The 8,972-nt window shown below is 45.4% G+C and overlaps 1 long non-coding RNA gene across 1 annotated transcript; it reads left to right on the forward strand.

Annotated features, from left to right (window-relative positions):
* The first annotated feature begins 1,835 nt into the window (after positions 1 to 1,835).
* LOC103013100 (uncharacterized) lies at positions 1,836 to 5,062 on the forward strand. The gene is made up of 4 exons (XR_451350.2): positions 1,836 to 2,475; positions 2,891 to 3,027; positions 4,411 to 4,529; positions 4,838 to 5,062. It is a non-coding gene; the product is annotated as an uncharacterized LOC103013100 (long non-coding RNA).
* Positions 5,063 to 8,972: the final 3,910 nt, after the last annotated feature.

Here is an 8,972-nt window from a genome sequence, read left to right on the forward strand (position 1 = left end):
CAAATTCTCTCTATGGAGAGAGGATTGGAGATCTGCAGAGGGTCCCGCTCAACTCTGCAGCTGAGTGCTGAGCAGCGCATACGCGTGAGGTTCCCCGAAGCCAAGGAAAGACCACCAAGAAGAATCAGGCGGAGCTTACACATGTCGGGAATTATCTGTGTTCTCACTGTTGGGGCCCAGGGTAGGCCACCCCAAAATATGCCTCAATGGCATATTGATTTTTTGAATTAAATAAGAAACAGCTGATGCAAATGGGACACTTTGACCCTCCTCCGTGTCTCCCTGAAAGCAGGAAATAAAGCCCTCATGTGAAAGGTGCCCTCCCTGCATCTGGATGTAGAAGGACACCCTTATCTCCAGAGGTAGGGAATTATCAGGCCAAGAAGCCTATATAGACAAAACCTTTTTTCTTCTTCAATTTACTATCCCAAGCCCAAACTCTGTTTAGATTCTTCACTAAGTTTCTTTGTTCTGTCAATTCCTCACAAATGTATTGTTCCTTTGTCTAAAAAGTATAAAAGCTGCCTGCTTTGGCCACTTCCTAGGTCCCATTTCTATAGGGCCTCCATGTGCATGAATAAAAATTTTTTTCCTATTAATATGTCTTGTGTCCATTTTTTTTTTTTTTAATTTATTTATTTATTTATTTTTGGCTGTGTTTGGTCTTCGTTTCTGCGCAAGGGCTTTCTCTAGTTGCGGCGAGCGGGGGCCACTCTTCATCGCGGTGCGCGGGCCTCTCACTGTCGTGGCCTCTCTTGTTGCGGAGCACAGGCTCCAGACGCGCAGGCTCAGTAGTTGTGGCTCACGGGCCTAGTTGCTCCGCGGCATGTGGGATCTTCCCAGACCAGGGCTCGAACCCGTGTCCCCTGCATTGGCAGGCAGATTCTCAACCACCGCGCCACCAGGGAAGCCCTCTTGTGTCCATTTTATTATGTCCAGCCACAAGAACTCAAGAGGGATGGGGGGGAAATTTCCCCCTTCCTAACATCACCAACCAGAAAGGAAAGAACTCCTAACATGTGGGATATGGAGCAGAATCCTGAGAAAGATATTGCCTTGGTCGTGCCCAAATTAGCCCTAGACTAAGGCTGTTCTGGACCTGCCTAGCAATCTTAAAAGCAGGCCTCAAAAGGTTCAAATTATTTCCACTAACTTAACTACATCCTAAAACAAAACCTCCAAATATTTGAAAGAATACAAAACAAAACAAAACAAAAAACCTTCAGCACTCAACAGGGTAACATTCACAATGTCTGACATCCAATAAAAAATCACCAGGCATACAAAGAAGCAGGAAACTATGAGTTATAATGAGGAGAAAAATCAATCAATAGGAACAGATCCAGAAATGTCAGAGATGATTTGTAGACAAGGACATTAGAACAGCTATTAGAAATGCATACCACATGCTCCAGAAGGGAGAGGAAAGCATGAGCATGTTAAGGAGAGACACGGGAGGTTATTATAAAAGACCCAAATCAAACTTTAAGATCTGAGAATCTTGAGGAAACCCAAGCAAATCTTGGCTCCAACACTTGCTGTTTTTACCATGGGCACGTTAACACATCTGTCTCAGCCCAGGTTTCCGCATCTGCTGCGTAATAGCTAACGTACCTCGAGCGTTTGTACTGTGCTAAGCACTGTTCCAAGAGCTTTCCACAACAAAACTGCAGAGGCTGGAGCTCCGGCTGGGGGCGCCCGGGCGCCCGCCCGCTCGCCCCGCCCCATCTGCCCTGCGGCCGCCCCTCGGCCACCCCGGAGACGTGCCCCGCGTTTCTACGCACCCGCCGGGCGCAAGCGTGGGAGGGGCGTCAGCTCCCGCGCCGGCCGCGCGTCCTCAGGAGGCAGCAGCGGGGCGGGACCGAGCCGGCAGGCGCAGCCATGTTCTGGGCCCCCGAGGTGTCTGAGCGCCTCGACGATGCGGCGGGAAGCCGCTCCCGCTGGGCGGCCGTCACACTCTAGGCAGGCGACGCGGGGACCCCGCGGCCTCACTTGCAGGCCCGTCACGGCTGCTCTGCGCTGACCGCGGGGCGGATCCCCGCGGGGCCACTTCCCAGAGTTCCAGCCCGATGGGGGTTTGCCTCAGCGCCCGCGTGCAGAGAGCCAAGACCAGCTCCGAGAGCTCAGGGGAGGGCTTCGCAGCCGTTCAAGTGTGCAGCCCGAGAGGCTGGGACAATTAAAAGCCTCGCGTCCCCAGTTGGAAGCTGAAGAACGGGCATTACCTTCAGCCGCAGGGTCTCGTTTTCCACTTGAACTTTTCACTTGCTCAGCACCTAACCCAGACCCCCAACAGGTCACTTTTGATGGACGATTGAGTTTAATAATGCTTGTCAAGCCAGACACAGCAAACGCTGAACCTAAATCGTCGCGCACCCAGATCCACTAGAGGGCAGGTCTACACCTGCTGAGTTCCAGCGCATCCTGCAAAGAACTCAGGAGACAGGAAAAGAAACGTCCTTCCTTATATGCTTAGAGGTATTTTTCAGCATCAGCACTTATACCTGTTGAAGATTTTGCCCCTAACCCCAGGTCTTGTAACATATCCCCATGTTCAACATCAAAATAAAACTGTTCTGTTTGGCCTAGGTTAAGTGGAACTAGTCTAGGATCAAAAATCCTGGGCAGGTTTCTAGATTGAAGAAACATTGAGATTTTATTCGGCAAGGTCACTTTTAAATTTCAGAAGTGAAACCATAAAAATCAAGTTGAAACATTTCAAGTCTCGGAGTTACTATATATATGACCACCTTTGGCTTGCATGCTTAATGATTTTTGTCTACTTAGTGGTGGTATACATAAGGCTATGATTGGTACAACAATGAATGTGCTATCTCTTGCAAAACAAACAAACAACTACATAGGTACTGTTATTATTGTCTCCATTTTACAGATGAGGAAATGAAGGATGAGGCACAGAAGGCTTGAGTAACTTGCTGAAGGTTTCATAGCTCAGAAGCCTGGTGGATCCAGGATTCAAGCCAGGGTCCAAGCTCTTATCCTCTACACTCTTCTGCCGTTCTCAACTCTGTAAGATTCGAAGAATAATCATGTTTGCCTCGAAGGCTTAAAATGTTTTAAAATTATTTTTATTTCAGCTTTATTGAAGTATAATTGACAAGTAAAATTGTAAGATATTTAATTGTACGTCATGGTGATTTGATACACGTATACATTGGGAAAGGATTCCCTCATCTAGCTCATTCACTCATCCATCACTTCACATAATTATCTTTTTTTTCAGTGAGAACATTTAAGTTCTAAGTTTTCTAGGTTCTACTCTCTTAGCAAATTTCAATTATAAAATACAGTGTTATCAACAATGGTCACCATGGTTTTTTGTTTTTTCAAATTGAAGTATAGTTGATTTACAGTGTTGTGTTAATTTCTGCTGTACAGCAAAGTGATTCAGTTATACGTGTATATAAATTCTTTTTTATATTCTTCTCTGTTATGGTTTATCATAGGATATTGAATATAGTTCCCTGTGCTGTACAGTAGGACCTTGTTGTGTATCCATTCTGTATACAGTAGTTTGCATCTACTACTAACCCCAAACTCCCACTCCATCCCTTCCCCGCTCCCTCTCCCCCTTGGCAACCACAGGTCTGTCCTCTATGTCTGTGTATGGTCACCATGTTTTACATTAGATCCTCAGACCTCATTCATTGCATAGCTGAAAGAGGGTTCAGAATCCCTGGTGAGGGGAGAGATAAGGCCTGTAAGGTCTCAAATGAGCACTAACACCCACTATTTACCAACTGTGGGACGGAAGGTTCAGGAGGCCACAGCCTGCTCTGGGCTGTTGTGTAGAACCGTTGCTTCCCTGGGGTCCCTTAGAGACCATCCCGCATCCCCATGTGCCTTTCCCTGGAAAGGAGCAAGTGATGAAGAGTTGCAGCTTCCTCTTCCTTTCTGCTTTGCATGGAGCACGCCAGCTCTGCTCAGAGAAGGCCCTTTAGTGTCCTTTGCTCTTTTTTGAGTCTCCAAAACAGCACACTTTTTTTGTTTAACGATATGGCCAAATCTCAAAAAGAAGCACACATAGGCATATTGAGCAAGTGATCCAGGGTAATCTGGCTTCTGAAGTGTCCTTTGTGGGGGGGAGGGATAAATTGGGAGTTTGGTATTGACATATGAACACTACTATATTTAAAATAGATAACCAACAAGGACCTATTGTATAGCACAGGAAACTCTACTAAATATTCTGTAATAACCTAAATGGGAAAATAATTTGAAAAAGAATAGATATATGTATTGATATATGTATAACTGAATCACTGTGCTGTATACCTGAAACTAGCACAACATTGTAAATCAACTGTACTCCAATATAAAATAAAAATTTTTTTTAAAAGTGTTCTTTGATGCATTTTGAAACACAATTTGATTTAATTTGTTCTGGATTAGGTCGACGGAACCTCAGTTTGAGCTCTGGTCAACTCTGCTATTTCCTGTCCAGACCTATCCTCGGGACCAAATAATAGAGAAGAACACATCTCCAGTTCACTGTAGATATCACTGAACAGGTTGGAGCTATTTTCTTTTATGAAACTATTTGTTTGCATAGATACTTCTGTAAATTTTTTCAAAATTAGGTTAGTATGAATGATACATTTATTCCTTAAAATTTCCATTTATTATATCTTATTACAAAAATAATGCATGATCCCCAGAGAATATTTAGAAAATGTAGGTAAATAAAAAGAAGGAAACAAAAATTACCAGTAAAGCTGCCAGCACACCTTAAATTTTGATGTATAGTTTCCCAGCATTTAAAAAATGTCTAGGGACTTCGCTGGTGGCGCAGTGGTTAAGAATCCGCCTGCCAATGCAGGGGACATGGGTTTGAGCCCTGGTCCGGGAAGATCCCACATGCCGCGGAGCAGCTAAGCCCGTGCACCACAACTACTGAGTCTGCGTGCTGCAACTACTGAAGCCCGCGTGCCTAGAGCCCGTGCTCTGCAACAAGAGAAGACACCGCAATGAGAAGCCTGCGCACCGCAAAGAAGAGTAGCCCCTGCTCGCCGCAACTAGAGAAAGCCCGCGTGCCGCAACAAAGACCCAGTGCAGCCAAAAATAAATAAAACTTAATTAATTAATTAAAAAAAAGTCTGTCTGATGAAAATGGGGTCACATTTCTACAAACTGATGTATCATGGAGGTGTTGCTCAGCCATTGCTTGTTCTTCTGTAACATACATTTTTGTGTGTCTCCATAATAAATATACAGCAGGTTACACTTAATGCACATTTGAATCACACAGTTAGAAGTAGTCGGATATAAAATATTAACTAAAATTTGCTTTATGGGCAAAATTTGAAAGAATGTATATCCCGCTTTGCATTTATTTTTGGTAGGGAATTTAATCTTGCATAATGTGAGTTTTGCATTCTGCAAGATCTCCAGCAAAACAGTCCCTTGCATAAAATGTGCCTGTCCTCTACTACTGTTTATTTAGCCAGCCCCCTATTGACGGTCACGTATTATTTCAATGAGCTTTCTTGAAGATAAATCTTTGCACACGCCCATGATGATCTCTTTGGGAAAAATTCTTAGACGTGGAGTTGGTGGGTCAAAGCTTTGGATGCACGTTTTCAAAATCCCATCCTTAAAGGTGGTATCGACATTTTTTCAACAGATATCTACGTAGTGCTTACTATGTGCCAGGCACTATTCTACGAACATCCTCATGATGATGATATGCAGTAGGTACTATTATTATCATCCCCATTTTACAGATGATGAAGCTGAGTCAGCAGCGGTTGCCCAGGTCACTGAGCTAGTAAGTGCTAAGGCTGGCTTTGGAGTCCTAGCTCCTAACCACTGTGCCATGCATGCTGCTTCTCCAGCATTTTGAGCAGTACAATATGAGGTGGTCATTTTCCTGTACCCTTGCCCACAATGGGTAATATCTATCTGCTCAAAGGGATTGTGAATATTCAGAGATACTATTTATGCTGGGAAATCAATCCACCTGTTAGGGAACTGTTGACCGAAATCACCTGCCTTGGCCAGGCACGATGATAACCACTTGCCTGAGTTGTCTCACAACAGGAGGTCTCGACAAGGAACACGGTGCTGCCACTGAAAACTAAGTGGGAGAATTCGGGAGGGGCCAAAGGAGGGAGGAGACGCCAGCCCGTATGTCTTCCCACTTCCCAGAATCCTTTGCACTGGAATCCATCTTGGCTGAGAGATGCTTGCACCACCAGGAAGGACCCTGAGTCAGACTATGGGCCAAGCAAGATGATTGGCTAGAGACAACCTGGAAACTAACCCCATTACCATAAAATCTGAGACTACAAGCCACGTGGCAGAGCAGTTCTCCTGGGTTCCCTTACCCTGCTGCTCTCTGCCTGGGTGCCCCTTCCCAATAAAGTCTTTTGCTTTGTCAGCATTTGTGTCTCCTCGGACAATTCATTACCGAGTGTTAGACAAGAGCCCACTCTTGGGCCCTGGAAGGGGTCCCCCTTCCTGCAATATGCCCAAAGGTATTTCTGAACACTGATACTATGAGAGAGAGAAAGGAAGCTCTAGTCCTTGGCTATCAGTGAATTGCTAGCCTGTTTGATTTCTTTTTTAAGAAACCCCATCAAAGTATTTTCAGAAGCTTCCCCCAGGCAGAAGAGACATCTCATCTTTGGTCTTCACTTAACAGATGTTTCTGGGGTCTACCTGTTCTCCCCAAGTCTCTGCTCACAGCACCAGGATTTTAAGAAGCTCTCCTAAGCTCCGTGGCCCTCTTCCCCTGCTCTCTGCAACAGATGCTGGTTCCATGCTTTAAGGACTCTGCAGCCTGCTCTAGTCCCTGATCCAATGCTCACTGCAGTGAGCATTCAGGCTGAAAGACTAACAAAGAGGCGTGAAACTCTGTACCTTTTCACTGGAGGTAAAGAGCTGACTTTATTTACCCTACCTGAGCTCACCTGTGGGATGACTAGACCCTTGTCTTAGGGTACACACACTAAGCTGCTATAACAAAAATATCCAGCAACACGTGGCTTGAAGACTAAAGCAGTTTATTCTCTCTTATGTAACAGTTCTGAGGTGAGCACTTTCCATTGCTGGGGTGGTTCTAACCTGCATGGTCTGTCAGGAACCCAGGTTCCTTCCATCATGTCACTTTGCCTTATAGGCTAAGTCATAAACTTCATCTGCATGGTCAAGGGGAAAGGGAAAGAACACAGAGGAGCCACGCCCACTGCTTAAGTACTAGGTGCACGACGGCACTTCCACTTGAATTCCATTGTCAGGAGCTGAATCACGTGGTCACACCTAACTGCAAGGGAGGCTGGGAAGTGTAGCTTGGCCACATATCCGAAAAGGAGAGAATGGATTTGTGGGCAAGCTAGCGGCTTCCAGTAGACTCTCCAAGCAGGAGACAAACCCAGCTGGGCATCTGTCTGCACATAGTGAGATTTTCATGATATTTCTCTTTCTTGACCCTTTCCCTGTATCATAGCAGAGGGGCAATTTGAGAATAAGATATTTAGTGGGAATGCCCTGGTGGTCCAGTGGTTAGGACTCCACACTTTCACTGCTGAGGGCCTGCATTCAGTCCCTGGTAGGGGAACTAAGATCCCTCAAGCCGTGCAGTGAGGCAAAAACAAAAACAAAAACAAAAAAGAATAAGCTATATAAGCATGTGAAATTATTTAGTCTGAGTACACCAACTTCATGGGCTCTGGAAACTTACTCTTAAAAGCATGAGTTCAGGGACTTCCCTGGTGGCGCAGCGGTTAAGAATCTGCCTGCCAATGCAGGGGACACAGGTTCGAGCCCTGATCCGGGAAGATCCCACATGCTGCGGAGCAACTAAGCCCGTGCGCCACAACTACTGAGCCTGTGCTCTAGAGCCCGCGAGCCACAACTCCTGAGCCCACGTGCCACAACTACTGAAGCCCACGCTCCTAGAGCCTGAGCTCCTCAACAAGAGAAGCCATTGCAATGAGAAGCCTGCGCACCACAATGAAGAGTAGCCCCCGCTCGCCGCAACTAGAGAAAACCCGCTCGCAGCAACGAAGACCCAAGGCAGCCAAAATTTAATTAATTAATTAATTAAAAAAAATAAAGCATGAGTTCATCTTGCTGTTTGCTCTGACTCAAAAATTAGCTCATAGTTTAAAGTCAGAGCAGGGTATACAAACTTTGGAGACAAAAAATTCTGAATGAGAAGCCTGGCTCCACCTCTGACCTACTCCTGTGTGATTGTAGCCATGTTCCATAAACTCTCTTGAGTTTTCATTTGCTGTGAGGATCATAGACACATGCAAAGAGAACCAGGTGCAAATCCTGGCTTCTGTGACACTAGGGAATTCTCTTTATTTATCTGAGCCCTGGGTTTCCTGGAGAAAAGAGGTAATACCCTACTTCTCACTGGGTTGGGTAAATGAAATATGTCCTGTGCGGGGAGGTCAGTATAGGCTCACAGTACTGAGAAGTTCCAGAAGTATTCTATTGATACATTCAGGCTCAATCAGTGCAAATATCCTGACTCTGTCTTCCTCTCTATGTCAGCTTCATCGTTAGTCTGCCTCTGCATGTTGACGAGATGGCTGTAACATACTCAGAGGAAGAGCAGAAGCTGCTTCTCTCCCAGACACACACCTTCAAGTCTCATGGGCTCTGGTGGATTATGTGCCTGTCTGAACTGTGGTTTGGGGGATGAAATTAGCTGATTGGTTTAAATCCATGGGGTCCTGGAGCTAGGGATGGGGTCACCCCCCAAACAAGTTGATGGAAGCCATATAGTTCCTCTGAAGAGAAACTGGGCTGTAATTACTAGAAAGGCAGCCAAAACAACAGATGTCCACTACAGAGAATGTGTTTGAAGGATGAGTTAATTTGGCCTCATTATGGTCCAATTTTTATTTGTTTCTTGAATTATGAGCTGATTTCTTCTGCTGATGAACTATTCATGGTCTCTGGCAGTTTTCCTTCCTGACCCTCTTAGTTGCCTTCTAGAGTTT

The sequence above is a fragment of the Balaenoptera acutorostrata genome, chromosome 15 (genome assembly GCF_949987535.1).
Source record: "Balaenoptera acutorostrata chromosome 15, mBalAcu1.1, whole genome shotgun sequence".
Lineage (NCBI taxonomy): Eukaryota > Metazoa > Chordata > Mammalia > Artiodactyla > Balaenopteridae > Balaenoptera > Balaenoptera acutorostrata.